This window comes from Talpa occidentalis, unplaced genomic scaffold, assembly GCF_014898055.3.
Source record: "Talpa occidentalis isolate TD23 unplaced genomic scaffold, MPIMG_talOcc4v2.1 talOcc4.14, whole genome shotgun sequence".
Lineage (NCBI taxonomy): Eukaryota > Metazoa > Chordata > Mammalia > Eulipotyphla > Talpidae > Talpa > Talpa occidentalis.
In genome coordinates, this window is record NW_023601433.1 from 82,910,284 (window position 1) to 82,937,438 (window position 27,155).

A 27,155-nucleotide genomic window follows, 5' to 3' on the forward strand; every position below is an offset into this window, starting at 1 on the left:
TTCTCCAAGAAGGGCGCTTTCACGAGACAGGAGGTAACATTTTTGACTCCGGAACGCTCTTCTGAGAAAGACTCAAGCCACAGCAGCAATGGGAGGGCAAGTGTGTCACAGTGGTCCACAGCATCTGCCGTGGCTTCTGGCCGTCGAATGAGGATGTGCCAGACACCTACTCACGGCCACGGATCCGACTCGGAGCCACGTGTAGTGTGTGGCCCCACCGAGGTGTTGAACTCAGGGGCGTATATTTTTTTTGTAATAAAGAAGAGGTGGAGAAGCAGAGTGTGTCAGCGAAGGTGCAAAAGAAATAGAAATACAGCTGAGTCTGAAAATATTGGGAACGTTTCTTTGACCCTACTCCCTTCATCCCCCCTGCAGAATGTCTCTGGTTTATAGTTGCTTGTTGATTTTGATTTTCACTTCATTATAATTACTTTTTTCCCCCGATCCTTTATTTGGATCCTCTACATTCCTCCTATAAATGAAACCATCCGGTATTTTTCTTTTTCTTTCTGGTTTATTTCACTGAGCATGATCCCTTCCAGCTCCATCCATGTTGCTGCGAATGGCATGAGTTTATCTTTTTTGATTGCTGAGTAATACTCCATGGTGTATATGTACCACATCTTCTTGATCCACTCATCTTATTTTGGGGCTTTCGGGTTGTTTCCATAGCTTAGCTATTGTAAATAGTGCTGCAATAATCAGGGGTGCAGGTGCCCTTTTGAATTAATGTTTTTGTGTCCTTTGGGTAGATCCCTAGGAGTGCAATTGCTGGCTCATATGGAAGCTCCATTTTTAGCAGGGAAATGGATCTTGACCCTTCATACCCTTTTGCTCGCAACCTGCAGGCAGTAGTTCGATGCACGGCTGGTGGATCTATAGCAAAAGTCTTTCTGTGTATCCACGTCATTGACTTTTCCTGCTCTCCCAGAGATGTGAAGTCTGTGTCTCCTCACCCACACGCCACCTTCTCCTGCCCCATGGAGAACCATGGCCCCTTCTGGGCTGCAGACGTTGGCCAGGGAGGAAGTCCAGAGCCACCCAGGGAAGGGAATGCCCACTTCCGTGCACATTCCAGATGGCAGAAGGAACCCATTCATCAAACTGGGAAAACTGCCCCGTTCTCCAGGAAGAACCATCATGAGGCGCTTGTAAATACATGTCTGTAGGTTTAAACAAACTGCATCATTATTTTTATTTTGTGAGGGGAGGCCATGTGAAGGGAACAAGAGGCAAGCTTTGGTGTTTGTGCTGCAGACAATACGTGCCCGGGTCTCAGGCTGTTTCCGTGTCTTCTGCCCAAGCCAACTGGCCAGCCCCGTGGCCTCGCAACAGGAGAGGGGTGCCAATTCCTAACATTCTATTTTCATACTGTTTGATGATAAAAATCGCTCCAGTGGGACCAAGGGCCACGAACAAAAACAGGAAGCAGCCCCCTGATTAGATAGGCACCGAGTAGCTTATGGAGTGAAAAACAAAATGACTAAAATGACAAATGAGGGGGCCGTGAACACTGCCATCCCCTTCCCGGACAGGCCAAGAAGAAATGGCAAGAAGACTTCAGGGAAGCAGTCCCGGCTTGGGCTCTTAGTGGGGGTGACAGGGCCTTGCCCTGCGCCGTCCCCGGCACATGCCTTCCTTAAACTGCCTCTTAGGTTAAAGCCATGGGGAAAACCGCCAGGTCTATCATGACTTCCTTTGAAAATCGGCCTAAGTGCTGTAGCTTCTTGCTCTGAACTGTGGAGTCTCCTTGAAATGTATGGTCTTAAGGCCTTCACCAAAACTAAGCCTACGTGGGGCCTCCCTCGTGGTGCAGGGGTTAAGTCTCAGCACTAGCAAGCCATCAGCAATGAGTTCCATCCCCGGCCAGGGAGCTACCCACATGGCGCAGCAGACCTCTCCTGTCTCTCCCGCTGCTCCCCTCAGCAGTGTATTTCAATAGATCTGCCTGTTCTGCTGAATCCTCTCACCCCTGTATCTCTGGCCTACACCCCAGCTCTTGGATGCATAAATCAATAAAATAAATCTTAAAAAATAAAGAATATTCTTACTAAGAGAACAACAAAGGTTCTAAAAGAGATCAGTCCTAGCCGCTGCCAAGCCCGCCACACGCCCTCCACCATAAAATGAGAAGGGTGTGAAATAACACTTCCAGTGGGACTTTAAAGGGACCGTTAAGGCGGTAATGGGAAGCAATGGTCCCATGGTCAAAATAATTAGTAAAACACTGAGCTAAAGAAAATAATTTTAGGTTCTTTATTATGACAGTGCTTCTCACAGCCTTCCATTGGTGAGTTTTACAACTGGACGCCCCAAGAGAGAAATAAAATCTTCACGTTCCTAATTTTAAAAAGAGTTTTGACAGGTTGACCAAGAACTTGTTTCCAGGCCAGTTCAGGGAAATTTTCACCTCCTACCTCAATTCTGGCACACCAGTTCATTGCTTATAACAAATGAAATCACACACTAAGCTGACAGTAGTGAGATTTGTAACTTGATGTTACTGATATTCGGGGCAGGTTAATGGGGGAGAGACAGCACAGGGCCCTGGGGGCGGGGGGAGATTCTACTTCCCCTCTTCTCTCAGTTACTTCTAATACAACATAGCAGCAGCAGGCCCTCTGTGTCCACCATGTGCCAGGCACTGAAGGACACACCAGCAGTCCAGAAATAATCAAGACATAATCCTTGTGTCCAGGAAACTCTAGTCGGAGACTTGGATAAATAGAGATATCACAATACAGAGTGCGTACTGCTAGGAAGGGAAGAGAAAGCTCCCGGGGGAAGATTATGTCCGGGCTGTCAAAAAAAGAGAAGGCGAGTTGTTGGAGTTCATGTGAAAAATAACCCAGCCCACCCCAAAGCTATTCTAGTGTTAGGACTGGCAAGTCAGCCATCCTGATGCCCTGCTTCTGAAGGTATCTGCTGCTGCCCCTCTGTTGGCTTTCAAAGGCCACGTGGTTACATTTTGCTGCAGAACAGTGATCAGTGGAAAGAACTGACATAGATTAAGATATGGACAGGCTATATAGATCATGGACCCAGATCTAATTCCTGCCTGGTCCACTCAATTACACAGAAGCTCCTTACTGGAGAAGCAGGTGTAGTCACCGTAAATAAGGTCAACTTTGGGCACGGATGTCATTCGGTAACTGCATTTGCCATGTCTGGGTGATACATAAGGAAACCATCAATAGTACAGTGGCTGAGTTTTCAGAGACATGGCCAGCCTTTCCCGACAGTGTGGTATCTCCAAGTCAGGTGGGGCTGGAGGACAGAAATACTCTGAGAGCAATTGGGAGGTCAGGGTTCTAGTTCTGGCTCTATCTGAAAATCTGTCATCATGGCACATGGTTTAAGTCATTACTTCCCTTTGCCATGACTCAGTTTCCCTTCTATAAAATGGAATGAAATTTAAACTCCAAGGTACACAAAGAGGACAGATATCTGAATTCATATTTCCAAACATGAATGCTTTGAATATCATTCAATAACAGACATGGATTTGAATCCCAAATCAACTCAGTTAACCACTTCAGGTCTCGGTTTTCTTATCTTTAAGATGGAAATTATGTTGTACCTACTATTCTACCAGGCCTGGATTGAGGTGATGTCTCTTATAGACCTGGCACATAATAGTCACTCAATAAGTCATTATGGATCCTGAGGTTATGCATTTATTTAACAAAAATTATTTAAGTGCCTTTTATAGTTCAGGTAATAGTTTCCAGTGCTACTTACCTATTACTAGAGAACAAATCACCCCAAAACTTAGTGGTTTAAAATAAACACAAGCATGTGTTATCGCATAGATTTTGTGGGTCAGAAAACTGGATATGGCTTTGCTGTGTCTTCTGCTTCGAGGTCTTTCATGCACTGCAACCAAGGTAACTACTAGGGCTGCAGTCTCATCTGAAGGCTCAACAGGGGGGATGATTCAACATCTCACAAGTTGTAGGATTGAGGGTCTCAGGTCTTTGCTAGTTTCACATTGCCATGTGGGCCTCTCTTTAGGGCTGTTCATGATAGATGTCCACAAAGGAGAGTGAGCAAGAAAACTAGAGAAGATTCACAAGATAGAAGCAACCATCTCTTTGCAATCTCATTTTGAAAGTAATATCCTAGCATGTCAGTCATGTCCCTGCAGTAGGATGAGTAAGCCAACTCAGTACTCAAAGGGAAGCGTTTCTATAAGATTACTCCATATCATAAAATAAAGAATATTCAGTAGCAACATAAGGGGGTCACTGAGGGCAATAGTAGAAGCTATCTACCACACAGGGATGCTGCCATGGAGTGGGGCACTTTTGATGCACTCAAGGAACTTATATTACAATGGAGGAGACTAAGAAGAATATGAATAAAGGCAAACATGAGGGTTTGCAGAGGATGTAGTCAGAGCACCAGCAGGAGCATGGTCCTGCATGTTGGAGATGCACCACCTATATGTCACGTGAGTGGGGTAATGAGGTGAGTAATGGGGTAATGAGTGGGGTAATGAGGTCTGACATCCAAGAGTGAAAGAAGCAAGATCAGAACCCAGTTCAATTGATAACTCTGAGATAAATACTGAAAAGGCATATGGATGAATATTATGCTATTTCTGGCCTTCCTCTGCTCCACCCATTCCCTATTTTATAGATGAAGAAATTAAGACTCTGGATTGCTAATTCCCTTGCCCAAGGTCCCAGCATAAGAGCTGGCAAAACCAGAACTTCAACCCAGATCTGTATGAAGCCAGAGTCCAAGCTCTGACTAACCTCAACAGACTTCCCTTCCCTAACCCCCTCCCTGGCCTTTCTAGGAGACATACCCCAGATATGTTCTCAGCTCAGCCTAGAAAACCATTTTCTTAAATATGGGTGAAAGCCTTCTCATGGGGGTTGCATGCAATATAAAAGATACAATGCAGCTTACTCAAAATTTCCTTCCAGTTGCTGCATACTGAATCCAAAACAGCTTTTATGTTCTTTATCACTACAAAGCCCATGGTATTCTGTCTGTGTCTAGTAGAAATCTTTCTCTTCAGATCAAACAGCTACTCTTTCTTCTCTGATGCTGGGGAAGGAAAGTCTAGTCAGCCTGAAGCAGCAATGATACAAATAAGAGAAGAGACTTCAGGATCATGTGGTCAAGGTTTAATATTCTGCTGAAATATTTCCTAGCACCTCCTGCTATAGTGCCCTGGTAGTGTGGATTACAGGGATAAAGCCAGGAAGGATGGGCAAGATAGGCATCTGGAGAAGTAGAAGTGGATGGAGATAATTATCTCCATCTTCCTAAAGTACAGAACAATGCAACTTGAACATATGCATCATCGGGAGTGGTTTACACCTCAGTACACCTTCTCTCCAACATACCTACTGAACCAAAAGGAACACACATAGAACTACTTTACATTTAAGATTACTTTATAACCTGCGGGGCAGAAAAGTCTACCTCACCATCACTTAAAATCTAGAAATTATGAAATAAAAAACTAGATCATTTTGACTACTTATGCAAGATAGCATGCGCGTGTGCACGTGCGCGCGCGCACACACACACACACACACATCTCATAAGCAAAGGCAAAAGACAAACTAGAGAAATTTGAGCTTATGTCACAAACAAAATGGCAAACTTCATCATATGTAAAGAGCTCCTAGAAATAAAAAACACCAACCACTTAATAGAAAAAAATGAGCAAAGAATATGCTCGTTCTTTGAGCATATTCAAAAAAAAGTGAGAAAAGAATATGAACAGAGTTTATAAATAAAAAATACATGTGTTTCTTAACCATCACTCATGATCAAGGGTTTAAAATAAAATTGATAATGCAATGCACTTTTTTGGCAAAGATATAAGGGAAACAAGAATTCTAAGGGAGATGTATGATTGAACATTAGAGTCAGCTACACCGCATATCTTTGTTAGAATCCTGGGTCCGCCATGCAGTAGTTTATCTCTGACTTTGGGTACATGGCTTGATTATGTTAATCCTCAGTTTCTCATCTGTAGATGGGTCCTGTGTAAGGGGTAAATGAGATAGTACATGGAAAGCTCTTCCCACATGCCTGGAACATAGTAGGCACCCAACTCCTTTTCTAGGTTTGCTCAACTTGCAAGAATCAAAAGGGGATTTAGCATAAAGAAAATGCAGCCTATAAAGACAAAGGAAGATTACTCACCCTTTAAAAAAAAAAAAAGGAAGCCCTGTTACATTAAAAAAAAAAAATGTTTAAGTATAATATAAAAGGAAGCCCTGCCGTATGGGCCAACATGGATAACCTGGAGCCCAGGATGTTAAGTGAAATAAACCAGTCACAGAAGGACACTTATGACATCATTTATGAGGTGTATTTAATATAACCAAAACTGGGCCTCCCTGGTGGCCTAGGGGTTAAGTCTCAGCACTACCACCACTACGGTCTGAGTTTGATCCCCAGACAGGGTGTTGACCCATATATGGCACAGCAGACCTCTCCCATCTCACCTGCTGCTCCCCTTAGCAGTGTATTTTTTTTTTTCAGTAAATCTGCCTGTTCTGCTCCCCACTCTATCTCTGATGAATTCTCTCACCACCCACCCTACCCCTACCACATCTGGAATATACTCCAATTCTTCTATGAAAATTAAAATAAAATTTTAAAATATAGCCAAAACTCACAGACACAGAGTAGAATGGAGGTCCCCATGCCTGGGGGGAGGGTAGAGATAAGGAGTTGTTCCATGGGTATGAAGTTTCAGTTCTGCCAGATGAGTCAGTTCTAGAGAGCTGTTTACAGTATGTGCCTATAGCTAACAATACTTTAAAGTGTGCTAAATGACATGTCAAATATTCTTGCTACAATAAAAAGAGATGGGGATGGGGGAAAGTAGGGAAGATTCAGTCTTCCGAAGGACTCAATGTTGAACCTCAGGGGCAAAATATCTAACTTCACTAAACCTTTATACCTTCAACTGTTAAATGGGGATAAAATCAGTTACCTTAGAGGGTTATCTAAGGATTCTATGACATCACCCAGGCAAAGTGTTTGGCATGGTGCCTGGAACATAATAAAAGTCCAATTAATGCTTGTTGTGATTGTTTTGTTATCATCAGCAGCATCCCTATTACTCTAGTGCCCAGAAAGGCTGCCAAGAATTAATGTCCTACTATCGCACACTCCCCTGCACAGCAATCCTTTCCATCAGCTAAAGCGAAACGGCTGACAGGCAAGTCAAGATCTCCATCCCCACCTTGGATGCAGGACTGTTCAATAAATTTCACAATCTAATAAAACATTCAAGGGACCCTAGGGGGTTGAAACTCTTCAAACTCAAAATTATAAAAACAAGTTATTTTTATCATAGCTAACAACCATCTCACTAGATGTCAACCACATGCTCATTCTTAGAATGAACAAAGCTTGCATCAAGTTTTGGCAAGTTTTCCAAGACCAGATAGATAGATAGATAGATAGATAGATAGATAGATAGATAGATAGATAGATAGATAGATCGGTGGATAGATAGATAATGTGATGCTAATATGACACATTACCTTCACATTTTACTTTTTGCAGCAGGATCATAGAGAGGGTAATTTTTCAGAAATACTAGAGGGCTTCATCAATTTTCCTAAGGGCCTCTGTTTAGCCTTTGATACACAAATCAGTCTCGTTTGAAGCACCTGTCGTGTCACCTGGCCTGATGCTACCGCATTCTCATCCATCAAATGCTTGGCTTGTAATTAGAGCTGCTCTCCAGAAAAATTTTCATCCACTTTATGAAATCCTGCATCTTTTGCAAGATTTGCAATTCCACTTTGCAATGCATTTGCATCACGTTGGTGTCAAACTGTCAGATGCCCGCAGCATCTGGGCAGCTACGAGGGCATATCCATTCAAAGTATGGAGGTGCTGGTAGGTGGCTGAGCATGTGTAATGCAGGATAGGGTGTTGGGGTAGAGAATATGCCTATGAGTTTATTGATAATTAAATGAGTTTATTGGTCATCATCTGCAACATGATATTTGCTTCCCTAGCAACTTGGTACAAGATGGGCTCAAACAGTAAATTCTAAAATAATGGGATCTTCTGACCTTGTTTCTAGCCCCTGAGTGCACAGAGATGTCATCTGCTGTGGGTAACAGCTAAAGTTCTTGGCTTAAATTAGACTAAGTTTCTGTCCACAAAAACAAATATTTCTTGACTCAACCCTCCAGACACTTGAGCTCTCATTTTTTTTATTGTTTCATATGAATTATTTAGTTCAGACTTGCAGGAATTGTGCAAATGTCAAAAAATCTGGGTTTGGTAATAGTCTCTGTAATAATTCCTAATAGTTGAATAGCACTAAGCATGAAACAAAGAGTGATTATATGAATGGGTCTTCACTACATAAGAATTTATTATCCATCTCTAAGAGAGTAATGAGGTTTTATCTAGAAGCAAAAAGCCATTTATAATATAAAAAGAATTCATAAGTGAATGGCCACTTACAAAATTAATTCCCATTCAAACCTCACTCCCCACCTAATTGACTCATCTAGTGACCTGGAGCAAATCCTTTCACCCCTCTTGTCCTCAATTGCCTCATGTGTAAATTGAAAACAAAATTAGCCCAAAATGAAGATTTCCAATAGTTAAGATGAAACATGGAAAAAAACTTTCAATCAGTAAACTGAAAAGCAAGGTACCTGCGAGCAGAACTCCACCGTGTCCTTCAATGTCACTTTTCCTTTATCCTATACTGATAGAACAATTGGTTTTAGTGGGACAGTCTGTTTCCAGCCTCCCTTGCAGCTACATGGGAATAGTGACAAGAAGACAAGAGAAATGCCCACAGAATGGAGGTAATTTTTTTTTCCTGCCTTCATTTTCCTCTTTGCACCAGCTGCACTTGGTGGTGGAATACCTAGATAAGTGTCCATCATGAAAATACCCTAAGGATGATGAAGGATAAAAATAGAAGAAATCCACACCCTTAAGAACTCTGAGGATCAGAGCTACCATTCCAGCTGGCACAAAATCTGATGTGCAAGAGGAATAAGTGTCCACCTCACTTGGTGGTTACTCAAGTGGTTACTTGAGTACATGGTTACTCAGAGCTGCCCTACCAGCAGCTGCACTGTATTCTACCCACCTTCCTGTCATGCCTCTTTTATTGGCCACACAATTAAATACACCTTCATTACGCAACCCCCACATGCAAGACCAACAAATTGGAGTCATTATTGACGAGTGGCTCGAAACATGAAATCAGATTAACTTCCTCCAAATCCAGTTCTACTCCTTCCTGACAACATGATAAGTGAAAGGGATTTAACCTATCTAAACTTTGGGTGGCAAATTATAAATTGGGAATAATAAGAGTGGCATAATAATAAGGTTGGAATAAGTTTTAATAAGATTATGCACAGAAAACACCTAACACAATGACAAACCAACCGCTCAAATGTTAGTTATTATTATAGGGAAAGGTGTTTTCAGGGCTTGGAGGAAGTCCCAAGACTAGGCTCATTGCAGGGAGTCGGGGAGGGGTATTTCTTCATCCATGTTTTGTTCACCCTTTAAATGGATTTTCTTCTGAAAGGTGAACTTGTTTTGCCCTTGGCGATGTCCCAAATTCTCAGTGAAAAAAACATCAAAAGACCATGGTGTCTCACTCTTTAGATTCGGTTTTGGTTTGGAAGATGGATGTCAAGAGTATGTGGAAAGCCAGGTGAGAGTGGATACCTACATCTTTCTGAGACAGCAGGGACACTGCTGGACCCTTTCACAGTGGGTGCCAGACAGGCACCTGCTCTAAAACAGAGGGACCTACATTTCTCAGGCTCCTTTGCCTTCTGGCATCCTGGTCCTCTCAGTCAATGGGACTGGTGAAAGTCTGGAGGGCAGAGGATCCTGCTAGATGACTTCTCACTCCACCTACCCATCCCAGTTTGGCAGCAGCGATGGCTACTCCATGACCTTGGCTCTACTTGGAAGTCCTGGCACCTGGGCTTTGGTAATACAAGCTGCTTCTTTTTGACACTTCTTCTCAGAGGTATTGGTGACTTCCTGCTACTGGTAATCTGTGAGTTGCCTTATTCTCTCCTATTTGCCTCTTCAGCATTTCCACTACCCAGGCATCAAATGCCCTGTATTAAATTCTCTCCACTTGAAGAACCTTTAATGATGCATGTTTTCTTCCAGACTCTGACAGTTACAACACGGTAATGCCAGTGCCAAATACATTGCATGTAGGTGTGAGGGCCATATTTGTTGCATGAATGAATACTTGGAGCAGGAAGATGTTAATATATGAACTTGTGCTTCCAACCACTAGAGGAACTATGAGGCTACAAACACCCCCTCTGGGTACTGACCTTGGTTCACAAAAGCTGGCCAACCCACCATACCAAAACATTCACTTTTCAAGGCCCCATTTCTAGTCTAGTCCCCCAAGGACCAAGCCTTCAGGTCCTGAACTCCCAAAAGCAGTGAAGAATTTCTTTGGGACACTTTCTCATGATAGGTTAGCCAGGCAGATGCAGGATAAAGGAGGAGTGTAGACAAGGGGAGGGTGTAGTGAAAAGTGAGACTTCTCTGAGAGGCCAGTTATCTCCAGTGAAGACACTTGTGCTTTCAATGTTTGTAAATATCTGTTTGGCCCAAGAGTTCTCTCCCATAGAAACAGCTAATAAACCAAGCTGCCTGAGTTTATTCCCCAAGCCAAGACACATTCCGGGGCCTGATTACATCGCGGTTTTATTATGGAAAAGAAGAGAGAGAGAGTGTAAGGGGTCAGGAAGGACAGACTCAGGGTAGAAAGCAGGAAACTGAGTCTTCAGGTTGATGATCTTTTGTCATAAGGTATCAGAACTACAGAGAAGTCAGAATCAGCCTCAGCTCTGCCCCCAAACAAGAGAACTCTCTTCACCTGGAGATGCAGGCCCTTTGGGCACATCATTTGAAGCAGGCAGCCACTTTACCATGAAACCAGACAAAACCTGGAATTGGCAAGTAGGTGGGAAGAGACCTAACTCTCTCCAAGAACAAGGCGGCCCCCAGGTGATGTCAACGCAACTGACCTGCAGCCTTCACTGCAAGCAGCAAGGTGATGTGTTCCCATCTTGCTGGTGTTTGACAGTCAGGCACCCCAGGCCAGGCAGAGTGGTATTCCCCATGTGGTCGTAGCCAATGCATGTCCACGGTAGGACATGGGGCCAACCCAGGCTCCAGCCAGGGCTCCTTTCCAAGATGGTAACTCTCCTCCAAATGCTGACACGTGTGCCCTGCAGTTTTCTTGGAGGGTATTTGCCTCCAAGAATCCCACTGCTTGTGGCGATCTCAAGAGAAAGCAGCAAGGAAAGGCACATGCAGGTCAGTTTTGCTACTTGTTAGGGACTGAATTTCAGTGACTAAGGAAACAGTATTGTCAACGTGTGGTTTCGTTTTTCTTTTCATTTCCTCAAATCCAACAAACCCACATCACTTTTTTGTGACCTTGCTCTACAATCATAGATCTTTAAATTTGGCGGTGACTTTGACGTTCAACTCCTTCTGTAACAGCAGTGACTATACTGACTGTTCACCAAGCATTTACTATGTGCCTTTTGCACCATTTTATTTCATATGGTAACCCTTTGACCAAACCATTTCCCAAAACGTTCATCTCACAATATACTCCACAAGCTAAGGATTCCATGGTCCAAAAGAGTTTGCAGAAATGTGGCCTCCCTGATCCTCAGGGGGGGAAAAAATCAGCATGGACATGAGTGTTGATACATTCTGGGAAGCTATGCAGTTAAGAATACCAGTGCGTGTTGTTAAAGCAAGTTGTTTCCCAAATATTTCTGCCCGTGGAATCCTTATTTCCTGAAATCCAATTAGCATCCCATCCCATTCCAAACGGCGAGAAAGCTCGACCCCATAATACTACTCACTGACAAGTTTCATTAAGATGGAGACCTCCAGAGTCCTAGTCTCCAGCAATGAGAATTATTGATGAGGAGAAGCTCAACACTCTTAACTGGAAAAATAACGGTTAAGGGTCACTGTTTTATTTTTTTTAAGAGATTTAGAGTCTCAATATGAATTTTCTAAATGGGTGTATGGAGGATCTTCCCACACATCACCCACACCGGCCTCAGAGGCATTATCATGGATATTTAAACACCGACAAAGGTGCTGTTCACCCACCCGGCCTCCCCCCTTCCTGGCAGTCGATGGGAGATATTATCGGCAAGGAGTAAACAGGCCCAACCCCGGAGTCTTGGCCACCCCAGTGTGACATCAAACAGCTGCTCAGAGGCCTCGCGGTGCTCCCATCTCTCTCCTGCTGCACTTACTTACGACAAGTCAAGTTTCCCGGAGGGGGCTTCTCTTTGAAGTTCAAGGGAGCGGAGCACTGTGTATGGATGTGTTGCAAGGAAAACTGACATTCATCTTGCATGCAGCCATCTTTTCCATGAGAACTGAAGAGGGGGAAGAAGAGACAGAATGGGGCACTTCAGATCATGAAAATAATAGCACCAGCAACCAACATGATATTTACAAAGCATTTATTATTAGTGGCACTAATAAAAGTAAGAACTGTAATGGCTCCTTTTTCACAGATGGGGAAACTGAGGCTCAGCGAAGCTAAGAGACTTGCCCAAGGTCACCAGGCAGGTGAGTGGTCAAGTTAGTTTGGCTCAGGACTAATTTCTCAGTTCTGAAAATCAGACAAGAGTGGGTTTCTTGGCCAAGCAAGAGGCAAAGACTTGTTTCTCCTAGAATTTTCTGCACTCCGAAGAAGACAGAGGTGCCAGACATGAATGGCACGCCTGGAGCCGCACCCCACTCTCCTGCCATGGTGGGAAGGGGGTGCATGCCCTGTAGCTGCCGGTGTTGGGATGCGGTCACTCCACCTGCTCCAGGCACAGCCAGGCCTTAGAGGCACAGCAGCCAACACACAAAACACAAGGGCCCGACCTTTCAAAAAGCGCTGGACATTCAAACACGCAAGGGCAGCGCAGGGAGAGTTGGCAGCGTCCACTAGAACCACACCCCTCTCTCAGCCCCATCTGTGCTACCAGGATCCACGGCTTTCTGCCCTGCTCCTCCCCACGTGAGGACAGAGGGCACACGGCAAAATTCTGAAAGACCCGGGCAGCCATGGAGAGAGCATACTTCAGGTGGGTTGCGGGTGGGGCCTGCCAGCCTGTAGAGGGGGGCAATGGGGGAAACAAGGTGGCAAGGGGGTACCCAGCAAATCCAATAGTCATGCCAAATAAAAGAAATGCCTCCACCTGGGAGTTCCCTCCAGCTCAACGGTCCGGCAAATTTCATCTTTTGTGGGCGTTTGAGTCAGCCTCCCAGTGGCCTCGCTAGTTGGGCTAATTCTGTGCTCTGCGAGGAAGACTTTTTTAAATGTGCAATGGTGAACACCCAGATGAACTTATCAAAGTACTTCCCCAGGGGACAGCCGCCCAGAGCAGAAGGAAGACAGAAGGCAATTCTGGGGGAAGACAATGGATGTGAGAAGTCCAGGAATGCAGGAGGAGAGAGGCAGCTCCCCAAGGAGGGGGTGCAGAGGGGGGAGGGGAAGGGAAGAAGAAAAAAACATCAGCCCTGAAGAGTGGCTGAGGCTGGGACAGAGGCAGAGGATGTCAAAGGCTCATCATTTACATGGTCCTTTCTCTCCCATAGCAGATTTGATCCCCATTTTGCACACATATATGTCTTTCACACTATAGTATAAATGCTTGCTTATCTACTCCCACTCTAGGCTGCGAGCTCCTGGAAGGAGGCACCAAGGCTATTAGTTTGTGGCCTGGTGGCAATGCGTATGAGGGTAACTTCCAGCCACCGCAGCATGAGTTCGATCCCCGGCCACAGAGCTGACCCACATGGTGCAGCCTCTCACCCCAGGCTCTCCAGGTGCCATTCCCCAAGCTTGATTATGCTGATGCCCATTCTGATTATTTAAGCCCATCCTTTGCTGGATGTTAAATATTTTTAATATGACCCTGCAAATCACTATGCTAAGGGCCCCTGCCTGTCTTTTCTGACTGAAGTGTTATAGAAATTCTTTGAGTGGCTACTGCTGCCAGCCCCACTTTACAGATGCAGATGCAGACACTGAGGCCCAGAGAGACAAGGTCATAGTATCCTGAAGTCATTCGCTTTGTCCATGTGGATAGAGCTAGTTTCTAGGCCACTACAAGCAACCTGAAAAAGAATGCATTCATTCATACATTTAGTTATTCATCGGTTTCTTCACTCACTCAAGAAATACATACCAAACTTACTATTCATTATCTGTGACTGCTCAACAATTTACCTCAAAACTTAGAGGCTTAAAATATAAACAAATATTCATGAGTTCATTTTGTGGATCAGTAATTTGGAAGAAGCTTGGCTGAGTGGTTCTGGTTCTGGGCCCCTCATGAGGCTGAAGTCAAGATGTCAGCTGGGGCTTGACTGAGCTTGATCCACCTCTAAGATGGCACCCTCATGTAGCTAATAGTAGGAATGGGGGCCTCCCTGGTAGCACAAGGAGTTAAGTCTCAGCACTATGAAGCTATAGGCAGCCACTGCAGCATGAGTTCCATCCTGGCCAGGGAGCTACCCACATGGTGCAGCAGACCTCTCCTGTCTCCCTGCTGCTCCCCTCAGCAGTGGATTTCAGTAGATTCACCTGTTCTGCTCCCCACTCTACCTCTGGTGAATCCTCTCACCTCCCCTCACCTCTGGGTGTAATGCCTACACCCAGCTCTTGTATAAATAAATTAAAAAAAAAAGTTTAAAAAGGCATTAAAAAAAACTATTAGTAGGAAGTCTTAGTTCCTTGTTGTCTGTTGATTGATAGGAGGCCTCAGTTCTTCACAGCATAGACCTTTCCACTGGGTTGTTTGAGATTCCTCATAACATGAACGTTAGCTTCCCCAGAGCAAGAGACCCAAGACAGAGTTGCAACATCTTTTATGTGGCTCACTGTGATTTTCTTAATGCCCTCTTGGATACACAGGCCAGGCCTATCCAACAAGGGAGGGCATTACACAAGGGCACGAACACTGATAAGCAAGGATCATTGAAGGCCATTTTGAAAGACTCCCTACACAAGTACCTGCTCTGTACCACAGTTTCTGGCTTCTGAACAGATTCATGGAGTGACAGGAGCTATGTATATGATCACACACATACACACACACAGATATGTGGTTTTACTTGAGGCTAGGAGATAAATGACATAATTATCTTAAACATGGGACAGAAAAAAGGCCCAGCCATGCGAGAAAGGCATGGCCAGAGTTCCATTTTCTGCCTCTTATTTCCTGTGTGTTTTTCAGTGAGAATTGAGCTTTTTAGTACCATTAGCTTCAGTTGGAAGATGGGGTCAATGTTAGTGACCACAAGGATGTAAGTGTTGAACACATCCCAAGTTGTGATACAGCTATTTTGTGAATGCATGAATAGGAAATTAAGAAGCTATGAGCATTTCAAAGAATACTTTGGGGCAGGCAGATTCTGTCTTGAGGGTTCCTTTGCTGATGTTGGTTAACAATTTTGTCAGTGATTTGATGTAACTATTCAACAAGTATTTATTGAGCATCTATTATGTGCTCGAATCCCTAATCCCCTGAGTCAGGCACTGGAAATACATCAGTGGGCAAGACAAATAGCCCTACCCTAACAGAGTCTCTGATTTATTGAATGGCTAGTGTGGGGGCAGGATGGGGCTCACTCAGTCAACCTCAGCTCTCATGGAGGGTGAAATGGATCACAGTGGACCCCTCTGTTGCCAGGCATATTAACCAAAACCAGTCAGAAACTCTTATAGTGAAAAACTGCTGAACAAATCATCTTGTCACATGGGAGTTAAGGGACAGTGAGGCTCATGGACAGGAACACCCCAGGGCAGTGTGTAGGTCTCCTGATGTTTTAATAACCTGCAAGACAGCACCCCTGCACCCCAGCCTAAAGTCAGAAGTGGGCCAGAAAACCACAGCACGTGCGGTGCCAGCCAGCACCCTAAGTTGCTTAATACAGTGCTCTGCCCTTTTGCCCTGGTGCTTGTGAGCGCACTGGTACTTTCTAAGCCTCTGTTCCATTCCTTGAAGGGGAAGCAGAGTTTCTGCCTCAAGTGTCCATTGTAGGACACATAATTAGAGCTTTGTATGCCAGTGCTGGTGCCAAGATGCCTGATTTTTGACAAGCCCAAAGAGCATGAAGGATGACCCAGGGCCGAGGGGAATGTTGCAGATAAAGAGCTGCTCAGCAGCACTGCAGTCTGCCCAGATGGGGGCTGAGCCACAAGTCAGCCCCTTGCAGAGAGCCTGGGCTGTGGGCACAAGGGGCCACTGCACCCATGCTGGCCTCCCTCACCTCCACCATGGTGTTGACCTTCAGGGAATGAGACCATGAAAACCTTATGCCTGTCCTTGTAGCCTGCGGCTGTGGTCTGAGAAGACGGGGCACTGCTCCCATTCAGGACACCCCCTGGGGTGGTCTGGCAAGCATACATTTTGCATGGTGAGGCTGACCCTGACTTTGAAGTCAAGGGGAGCCAAGTTTCAATCTCGGCTCAGTGGCTAATTCGCTGTGGGATAAAGTCAGTTCACCCCTCTGAACTTCACCCCTCTGAACTTCAGATTCTTTGTAAAATGGCAGAGCATTGCCTCCCATGAAGGGTTGTAACTTGTAGCCCAGATGGGCTCCTCGCTGGCCCTAAAATCAGACAACCCATGGATACAGATCCTGCCTCTCACCCCCAGCCCCACCACCTGCCAGCTGCAGACCTTTGGGAAGACTCTAGACTCCTGTGGTTCAAGTTTCTCGTTCCTGGCATGGGCTCATGGGGATCCGCCCATACCCTCCACACCACAACCCCCCCACCCCTTGTGCAGGCTGACCCAATGGCTTCCAATGCAACACCTACTATTCTTTGCCGGAGGAGACCCTTTGGCCCCTGGCACCCACTAGCAGGCCATGGGGAAGGCCGGCCATGGCTGAGGTGCCTGGAGGGGCATCCCATCCTGCTTGCTGGAGCTGACATGCGCTATCACTGCTCTTCACCCTCTGGTGAGCAACACGGGGCCTTCTGTGCATGCTTCCTAAAGCTTCCTATGGGACTTCACCCCCATTGTCCACAGTAGGGGTGCCAGTATTATGCGGGTGAGGACTGAGTCTTGACCTGCTTCTTCCATGTAAGGTCTTACTTCTTTGCTTCCCCGGCTGCTGGGGAGAGCTCCTGAATGAACCTCTCACACCCACATCCTGCCCTGGGGTCTGCCCCTCAATCTTGGTATGGCCTCACAGAGTTCTAGGAGGACACCTGGCTGAACAGGTGCAGCACCACCTAGTCAGCTTATGATCAAGCCAATCTGATCCTGGGGAGGATTCCAATAAGCAGGCGGATGGCACATAGAACCACTGTCACACAGTAGGGCAGCACTTAACCATGCCTGTGTCATTTGACAGGTTCAGCAACAGAGGCTCAGAGAGGTCACTTTTCCCAGGATGCAATCAGTAATGGGGGGAGGAGCAGATCGGTCCTGAAACTCATAACCTCTGTATGGGGGACAGATCATGGCTGTTAGGCCCAAGTAGTATGTCCGCCCCCAAGACTCCCTGTCCTCCATGGGCTGAGAATGCAGAGCTTGGACAAAGACAACTTTGGAGGCTCACGCCCTGCAGATAAGGGGCATGTACAAACAGAGCCGTGTCTCTGAGTCCTGGCCATTGACCCTTCTCTTGGTGATCCATCACCTCGAACATTTTATGCGCCTTATATGCCAATCACCTCTTCAATTACCTCTCGGGAGGAGGGAGAGGCCCAGTGGCATCTGATGTCACATTTGATTTAGGGCAAGTCACACTTAAGAGGGCATCTGAGGTTAAAGAACAGGGAATTCTGGGCCTGTTTATAAATCAACAGGCTTGAGGTTTTCATTATTCACCTTCTAGAGCATGGAGCGATATGACTCACGGATCATAAAAGAGATCAAATAGCTTGGTTGCTAATAATTCTTTCCCTGACCCATTCCCTGGCACATTTGGTTTGTAAACAGAGTTTTAATGGCATCCCTTGGACATAATAACATCATTTCTTTATAGCACCTTGGCCGCCTAGCCACTCTTGGCTGTAATCGGGTTTAGGTTTAAACCTCCCTCATTTGTGGGAGCTAATGTTGTTTGGTGTTTTAAGAACTACTTAAGGCCAGGGAGATTGCCCTTTGAAAGGGTGGGAAAAGTCCCTTTCTGAACACAGCACACAGGCTGGTGTGGCCTCAAAGTCACAGCCTTCCCCCCAAACCAGCCCCAGGATCCCAAAACCCGGATCCCTGATCCCTCCCCCATCCGGATTGCCAGGGAGGCTCGTTCCTGGGAGGGTCCTCAGCAACCACGAAGCTGGTCTTCGAACGTGTCGGGAATGTCAAACGAGCTCTTGGCGCCACATCTGATTTTATGGGGAAGACGGGATTGTTCATTAACTAACCATCATGCAGAGATTCTCTGGGTCTGGAGCAAAAAGAGGGCGTCTGGGTGATCACAGAGCAGAGTTAGGGAACACAAAAAAAAGAACTGGGGGTTATTAAGGGAATGGGAAGTGCCCCTCCAGACAGGCTTTCTAAACTTCAGTCACTTCTGAGCCATGTAACAATTTAAGCCAGAGCCGAGTCCTGTCCTTATCTTTACACACTTTATGGGAGAGGGGGGAGGTGTTTGTTTGTTTGTTTAAATTAACTCCCTTTATACACCTTTCAATGCTTGCCATAAAGAGGAAGAAAGCATAAACAGAAATACAGGACCACAGTCTCCAACACCAGCACCAGATGTAGTTCAGAACTCAGAACTTTCCAGAAAGTTCTTTTTTTTTTTTTTCCAGAAAGGGAAAATGTGGGACATACACACCCTGGACTGCACCCCAGATTAGACACATTCATATTCTACACACAACAAATCTACAGGGATGCTGTCAGCTTTTGGAAAGTCCATCAATAATCCTTTGCCTGCTCTGGCCCGATATCATTACCCCGTGATCTATGTCGAGCAGGAGGAGAGAGGATCCATTTTCAGAGAAAGGTGGATTTGGGTATTTTGCATAAGGGATGATGAACCGGTACAAGGAGGCCTGATGGAATCCTGGCTGGCTATGGTGGAGGGCCCAAGGAAATGAGTGTTCTTGATATTCTAGCACCAACCTGAGTATCCCCCCTAGATGCCAATGGGAAATGTTTTGAAGAGAAACAAAAGGACAAGCATTTGCTGAGGGCAGATTCCCATGTTGTTTGATGCCAGGCAGAGATCCCCTTGGACACATCCAGGGAGCCGTTACCATATATGACAGGGCAAGGCGTGTCTATAAGGAAAATTTGGTAACATTAGCTAAATATGGTGTGAATGTTCAAACTAAAAGATCCTTATAAAAACATTTGTTGCAATGTGGTACATATACACAATGGACTATTACTCAGCAATCAAAAAAGATAAATCCATGCCATTCGCACCAACATGAATGGAGCGAGAAGGGATTATGCTCAGGGAAATAAGCCAGAAAGGAAAAGAAAAATACTGTATGGTTTCACTTTTAGGTGGAATGTAGAGGATCCAAATAGGGAACCAGGGAAAAAAGTAATTATAATAAAGCAAATATTAAAATCAACTGGCAACTATTACCCAGAGACATTCTGCAGAGGGGGAGAAGAGAGTAGGATCAAAACAGGGGTGGGAAGAGCGCAAGGGACTAGGGTGATGGGACACGGGTGAATTGGTGGTGGGAATTTCACGGGGGACTATAACCAAGATGAGAAAGCATGCACTGTACAAAAATGAAGAATGGTGTAAAAAAAAATATATAAAATAAAATTAAAAAAAAAAAACAAAAGAATAGTGCTGCTATAAACATCGGAGGATAAGTCTCCTTTTGAATTCATGTTTTTGTGCTCTTTGGATTATAAAAAAAAAAAAACCTATTCCAGAGGAAGACAAACTTTCTGTAAAGGACTAGAGAGTAAATGTTTTAGACTTTCCAAGCCTACCCTCTCTCACAATTATCAGCACTGCCCTTTTAATACAAAAAGAGGCATAGGCAATATGTAAACAATGGACATGACTGTGTGCCAATAAAACTTTATTTATACAAACAAATTGTGGGCCACAGCTGGTAGATCCCTAATCTAATCCAGCTCTAACTTAAAATAAAGGAGGAGGGCCTCCCTGGTGGCACAGGCGGTTGAGCGAAGTGCTGTGCAGCTGTCTGCAGCCTTTGCAGTGCCAGTTCGATCCCTGCCGGCTGCAGAGATGCCCACATGTGAGGCAGACCTCTCCTGTCTCGCCCGCTGCTCCCCTCAGCAGTGTATTTCGTCAGTCTGCCTGTTCTGTTCCCTGCTCTGTCTCTGGTGAATCCTCTCGTCCTCCTGCGCATCTGGCCTGTACCCCAGTTCTTGTATAAAGAAATAAATCTTTATAAATAAATAAATAAATAATAAAAAATACAGGAGGAAACTACCCCAGGCAAGGAAGAGATTTGCTCAGGGTGAATTAGGGAGGCCCAGAACAAGAAGCCAGTTCTCCTTTCTAGGTGGAGAGGCTGGTAGTGTGAAAAATGAGAGGAGAAAATATCTCAACCACTTTCTCCATCTCTAGGAATAATTTTAAGGGAAAACTAAGCAGTCATTCTCTACAACAAAACTAAGAAACAGTAAGTTTAAAGTTAAGCAGAGGTGCGGTGGGGGGAGGGGGCAGGCATGCCTAGACATTGGGAAGAACACACTCAGGGCCAAAGATAAAGTATTCAAAAGCACAACTGAGTAAATCTGTGAAGACTTCACCTCTAGAGCAGGAAAATCAACCAAATTGACTAGGTGGATATTGTCCTACCCTGAACAAAGACAGTTTCAAGCTTCCTAATGGTTGTAGAATAACTGGATCTATTTTAGGAAGAGTAGGAACCAAAAAGATTTTGTCTGAAAAAAAAAAAAAACCAACATGGAGGCCATTATTTCCCCATTCCATCCAACGCAACAAATGTCAACCATTCTGCCCAGGTACAGGGCAGATCTGTCAAAGATGTAACAGTGTATGAGATGGAGGCTATACCATTAAGAATTTACAGTCAAGGAACAATACGATCCCTTCTTTTCTTAGGGCATAAGATACTAAGTGATAAAGAAAAAGAAGTTACTAAACTTTCTCAAGAGAGAAGATACTATTTGAGGTGCCATGTTCCTGGAGAAGAGACTAAAGATGGCTGATGGAAAATGAGGGACAGTCCCAGGTCACTCTCCAATCAGAACTACATGGACAAACAGCCTTTGGAAGCTGCAATGGCTTCTCCAAAGCATGGCCATGTTGACATGACACTAACTCTGTGAGCCTCTTCTCCTAATGTCCTTCCAATCACATTTAGAAGTGGTGGCACAAATAAGATTCCTTTTCATGTCACACCAGGGAATAAGTTTCCAGGTGAAGGATATGCAAGGAGTAAAGAGAGGGAGTTAAGGAGACAGAGAAAGAGGTTGAGGAGAAGGGAGAGAATAGACAAAGAGATGAGCACAGAAGAGTAGGAAGAGGAAGGAGGGAGAGAAAGGTCAAGCTGGATGGAGAGGTCTGGTGTGACCAGAGATGCCTGCTCCCGCTGGCAATCACTGGAGGGCTTTAAGTGGGCACGTGTTGTGATTCATTTTACAGCAGAAAAAGATTTCTGGTCTCTACAGAGAAGAAAGCAGAAGGTTGCAAATGAGCGCAGCGAAGAGGCCGCTCTTACTGCCTCAGCCTTGGGTGGGGCAGATGACGACAGAAGGGACACACTCGAGGGAGCACGAGAAAGCCTTTCCTCCAACAGGAGGACAAAAAATCCCAGGAGCAGTCTTGGAAGTGGAGAAGGAGAGAGGAGAAGAGGAAAGAAGCCAAATGCAAGGCAATTTATGAGATGCACCATCTCATTAAATCTTGTCAAGCATCCTGTGTGGTCAGAATCACAGCCCCATTTCACAGGTGTGGAAAAAGTGCATATCAGGTCAGTTAAGCACAAGGGCACCTGGTGATGGATTCAACCCATCTTCCTAGGATCAAAGCCTGTGACCTTTTTCCTCTATCAGAAATGCACAACCTGAAAGATATATGGAGCCCATACCTTCAACCTGGAGAGTCACATCTGGGGAGGAGGGTGATTGTGATCTGGGAGTGGATGGAAATAAATCCCAGGTCTCTCTGGATACAAGATGGTAGACACCTGGTCTCCAGTTCTAAGTCCTGGTCTTGCCAACAGGTGGGGGCCCCCAAAATAAGATCTAGAGGGACTCCCTCTTTGATCATGCCAGAAACAGGAAAAAGAGTCTATTCTCAGGCTGCCATGCACTGTGGGGCCTGGTTGGCATTTGAGAAAATCAAACCTTTTGGAAGGAAATGAGGCAGGGCAGCCAAGTTCCTAGGATTATATCCCTGTCACCTGGAAGCCTTCTGCCAAATGACTCCAGGGAAGAGTCAGTGCAATGAAAGACAAGCTCCCTCTCCGTGTAAAGTTTGCTTCGAGGGCACCAGGAGTCCCAGGAGGCTGAGAGGAACCACCCGTGTGGGAGGCAGAAGCAGTGAGAGGAAACCCAAGGTAACAAGGATAATAACAGCTCACCTCCGCGGCACCTTTCATCTGGAGATCTCAAAGCCGTTTACCACCACCCAATTAATTTTCTCAACACCCACTACACCACCAGCCCCCAAAGAAGGTGTCATTATCATTCTTTTATGAGCAAGGAAACCGAGAGGTTAGTTGGCTGGCTCAAAGCCACAAAACAGTTGTAAGGCAGAAGCCAAATTTGGGATGAGTGCCTTCCTCTGATCACAAAGAACCACAAGGGACTAGAGAAAAAGATCTGTTGGAATGAACTGATTGCTGCTCTAAGTCTACTCTCCATCCATTCGTCTATCCATCTGTCTACCCATTCACCCATCTATCCATTATTCCTTCCTTCTATCCATTAATTCACTTACCCATCCATCTTTTCATTCATGTATTCCATCATCTATCTCAATGTGTTCATTCATTCTTTTATTCAGTCATTTGGTAAGCATCGGTTGACATTCTGCTATGTGCCAGGCACTGTGCAAAATGCTGGGGATTTAAAAAGTCCTTGCTACCATCTAGTGAGTCTCCAAATATTTTTTCCACTACTACAGAACTTTTCAATTTACAAATGCAATATCTTTTATAGATTCAGTGAAATAGGTGTTTATGTCTATTTCATAGATAAACAACTAAGACTTAGACAGGCCAGCCAACTTCACAGAGATAAGATCTGGGCCCCATACACCTGGACCCTTCTGTACACTACAGCATCCTTACTGAGCTGCTCTGCCCAGTTCCTGGAAAAATCTTCTTGATTTGGTGAAGGTCTTTTCAAATCCTTCTCCAACAGAAGAGCAACTCACCAATAAACTTTGAGTTGGCCAGTCAAACAGGTAAGCTGATGAAGATTCGGGAGGGGACTTTCATGGAAGCATGAAAATAAAATGTGAGATATACTAGAAGAACTGCAAGTCCAGTGAAAACAATCAGGTCATTCAGATGTGTGACTTACACCATCAAGTAAGGCTGGAAGACCTATGAGGTCATCAGCTGATCTGGCACTTTGTTTTGTTTCTAATATCACTTCTGTCCTGATATGGGTCAGCGGTGATGGTGCCTTCCTCTCAAGGGACTGGGTCTTCCCACAGGGTGACCTGTTTTCATTTGTTGCAGCTAAAGAACATGGAGATAGTAAGTGAGCCAAGAAGCTTCCTGGTCATTCCAACATTTAATAGCAAGGAAGGCATCTCTTGATAAGATTATAACTGTCCAGGGGCCTAGGGGTTTAAGTCTCTGTGCTATCACCACTGCGACATTAGTTTGATCTCCAGCCAGGGAGCTGACCCACATGGCACAGCAGACCTTTCCTGTCTCACTCGCTGCTCCCCTTAGCAGTACATTTCAGTAATCCACCTATTCTGCTTGCCAGTCTGTCTCTGGTGAATCCTCTCACCCCCAACACCTCTGGCCTGCACCCAGTTCTTCTGTGCAAAAAATAAATTTTAAAAAATTCTTTAAAAAAGAAAAAAATATTTTTAAAAAGATTATAACTGTCTAATAAACCAGTTACCAAAAGATGGCCACATCAAACTTCTCTACTAGATTTGAGCTCCTTGGGAATGGAGCCATGTTTGTCTTGTTAAACAAAACTAAGGTCTATTACAATGCCTGACACACAGGGGGCACTCCACCAGTGAGTGGAATGAAGAAATCAATGAAAGGTGGACCATGCAGGCAAAGTCCAAATTCACTGGGGAAAGAGGAATGAATCTACCAGTCAATGACCTCATTGTTTCAACCAATCAACCCACTCTCTTCCCTTGAGAGATGTGAATCAAGGAGAGCTTGGTACGAAAAGATCAAAATGAGGTAGTGCTGGCAAGGTAATAATGGTTCTTGTCCATTCCCTCCACTATGGGAAGAAACACTGCACATGGGTCTGATTGCCCCAGCCAGTTGGGTTGTCATTCTTCTCTAGACATTCTGAAGATATTAATGCATACATCCACCCGTGCATCAAACATTGATATGTTCTTTCTCTGAGACCATATTTTCCAAGTTCAACACGGATAATCCATCTTCTTTTAAGTTGTTGTTTTTTATTTAAGCCAAGGCTCATGTCCTTTCCATTTCTTGGCAAACATGGGAGAGTGGTGTGAAATAGCTTCATGTAGGTGTTTAGTGAATACAGAGCTATGGACATCCTGAACAAGTCCTCATGGATGGAGTAATCAAACCATACTCTTTGCTATCGGCTTGAAATGGCTCATGATATAAAAATAAATGTAAACAATAATCAGCTACTGACAACACTACCGAATTCACATGTTAACAAGAACAATGATAATGTTGATAGACTGTGATGAGAACAGCAATTCACCTGTTGCGTGGCCTTTCTCCCCCAAAACCACAACCTTAGTCTAACCGTGAAAACACAGCAAAAGACCTTAATGGAGAGACAGTCTACAAAACACCTGAACAGCACTCCTCAAAACGGTCCAGGGCACCAAAGCAAGGAAAGGCTGGGAAATTGTCACCACCACAAGGAGTGTAAGGAGTCATGGCAATGACATGCAGTTGTCTTTACACACTGAGGCAGAAAACAGGACACTGATCAAGACTTAGTAGGTTTGAATAAAGCGTGGTTCTTAGCAATAATATGACAATATCGGTTCCTTGATTGCAATAAAGGCATACTTATGTAAGATGCTAACGGTAGGGAAAACTGGGTATATGAGAACTACCTGTCCTGACTTCTTGAGTTTTCTGTGAACCCACAACAATTCTAAAATCAAAAGTTTATTGAAAATACAATCCATTGTTTGATTGAACAATGCGACGAAAAAAGAAGCATAACAAAAAGGGACTTTCTTTTCAGCCTGTTTAGTTACAATCCCATGCAAGTGTTCCTTTCTGGGATTAAGTGGGACTTATTGCATAATATTTAGTCATTCTAGATTTTATCTAGTAGTTCCACTATAGGGAGCTATGGAGTTTTTCTGTTTTGTGCTTGTCTGATGTCCAGATTCTTGAGCTACCGAAGGCATTGATTCTCATCATCATTCCGAGGCTAAAGTCATATTACTGTGAAGTCATTCTAGGGGCCCTGAGCCCATTCTGCTACTCCCCTCCAATTAAACCTGAGTCGCAGCCCAGCCTTGTGCCCTGGTGGAATAATAGCTCTCAACATGGCAGGACAGACCACCGGCAAGGAATGAGGTGACATCCCCATCAATGCCAGCACGACCCATTTCCTGTGCTGTCAGAAGTCAGGCCTGATGCGGAGGTATCGCCTGGCCTGGTAAATATTTCCTGAGTCAGCGATCACCACAGAGGCTGCCAAGTGGGAAACATGGGGACTCCTAAATTAGGCATTGCAAATGCCTCTCGTTAATAACTCTTGGCACTTCCCTCGCACCTTTCATCCAGGGAATCTCAAAGAACATGTCCAAACGTTAATTAATCTGGCCCATAACACCCCTGGTATTATTAAGCCCATTTTACAGATGAAGAAACAAACATGAAGCTATGCCAATTGAGTAATCAGTTGGCAGCTCCGTCCGCAAGGCAATGGCAGGCTCTGGGAGTGGGAGCTGAGTCCACGATGGCGGTAGCTGGGCACTCAGTAATCAGAAGCCTGGTCCCTCGCTCCCTGGCCATCTGGAGAATCTTACATAGGTCCCAGGGGAACAAAGTGGCTTTGGCATCAGACAGCACTGGGGTCTGTGTCTATGGCTTCACTGTTCACTTGCTGTGTGACTCTGGGGGAGCTGGAGCTGCCTAACAGCTGTATGCCTCTGTTTCCCCAAATGTGGAATGGAGACAAGAAATGACCTCACAGAGCACTGGGGAAGATCTGGAAGCCAGCAAGGTATAGCCAGCTGGGGAGCAAAGGAGCCGAGCTGCCTACGGAATGCCACGTTGGGGGCGTCGCCTGATCCTAAAGAGAACAGCTGAGGGGCAGGGGACAGGACACAGAGTGTGGGGAACCAAGAGGTAAACATGAGGGACAGAGTTTGGGGATGAGCAATGGTCGGGCGTCTAGCCTTGACAGGGGAGACTCTGGGAAGAATGGTGCCCCAAGGGGAGGCCAATAGGGTGCGGTTGAAAAGTTTCCCGAGGAAGGACCTCCCTGGTGGTGCAGAGGTTAAAGTCTCAGCACTATCAAGCTATTGGCAGCCACTGCAGCACGAGTTCGATCCCTAGCCAGGGAGCTGACCCACATGGCACAGCACACTTCTTGCCTGCCGCTCCCCTCAGCAGTGTATTTCAGTAGATCTGCCTGTTCTGCTCCCCACTCTGTCTCTGGTGAATCCTCTCACCCCCCACACCTCTGGCCTACACCCCAGTTCTTGTATGCATAAATAAATAAAAATAAATCTTTAAAAAAGGAGGGGGGTTGTTGAGGGTGAACAGGTAGAACACACACAGGACTTTTAGGGCAGTGAAATGCCTCTGTATAATAGGTGATAGGCATATGCATTCTACAAGAGCCAGAACCTACGGAAGGTCCAACACCAAGACCAAGACCAGAAGGTCTTATTTTAGAAGTAAGCTGTGGACTTTGAGTGATAGTGATGTGTCTACATAGGTTCATCGATTGCAAAATCTACTGCAGCGAGAGATGACAGTAGAGAAGGCTGTGCATGGGGAA

At 45.2% G+C, this 27,155-nt stretch overlaps 1 long non-coding RNA gene across 3 annotated transcripts in view; it reads right to left on the reverse strand.

Moving 5' to 3' along the window:
- LOC119244949 (uncharacterized) overlaps window positions 1-27,155 on the reverse strand; it is a 128,161-nt gene that overhangs the window by 9,871 nt on the left and 91,135 nt on the right. For 2 of the 3 annotated variants that reach the window (XR_008551883.1, XR_005125163.2), the window contains 2 exons: window positions 12,300-12,425; window positions 11,895-11,980 (listed from right to left, as the gene is read on the reverse strand). This is a non-coding gene — a long non-coding RNA (uncharacterized LOC119244949). The remainder of the gene's footprint in view (window positions 1-11,894; window positions 11,981-12,299; window positions 12,426-27,155) is intronic. The other variant, XR_005125164.2, reaches the window with a different exon arrangement.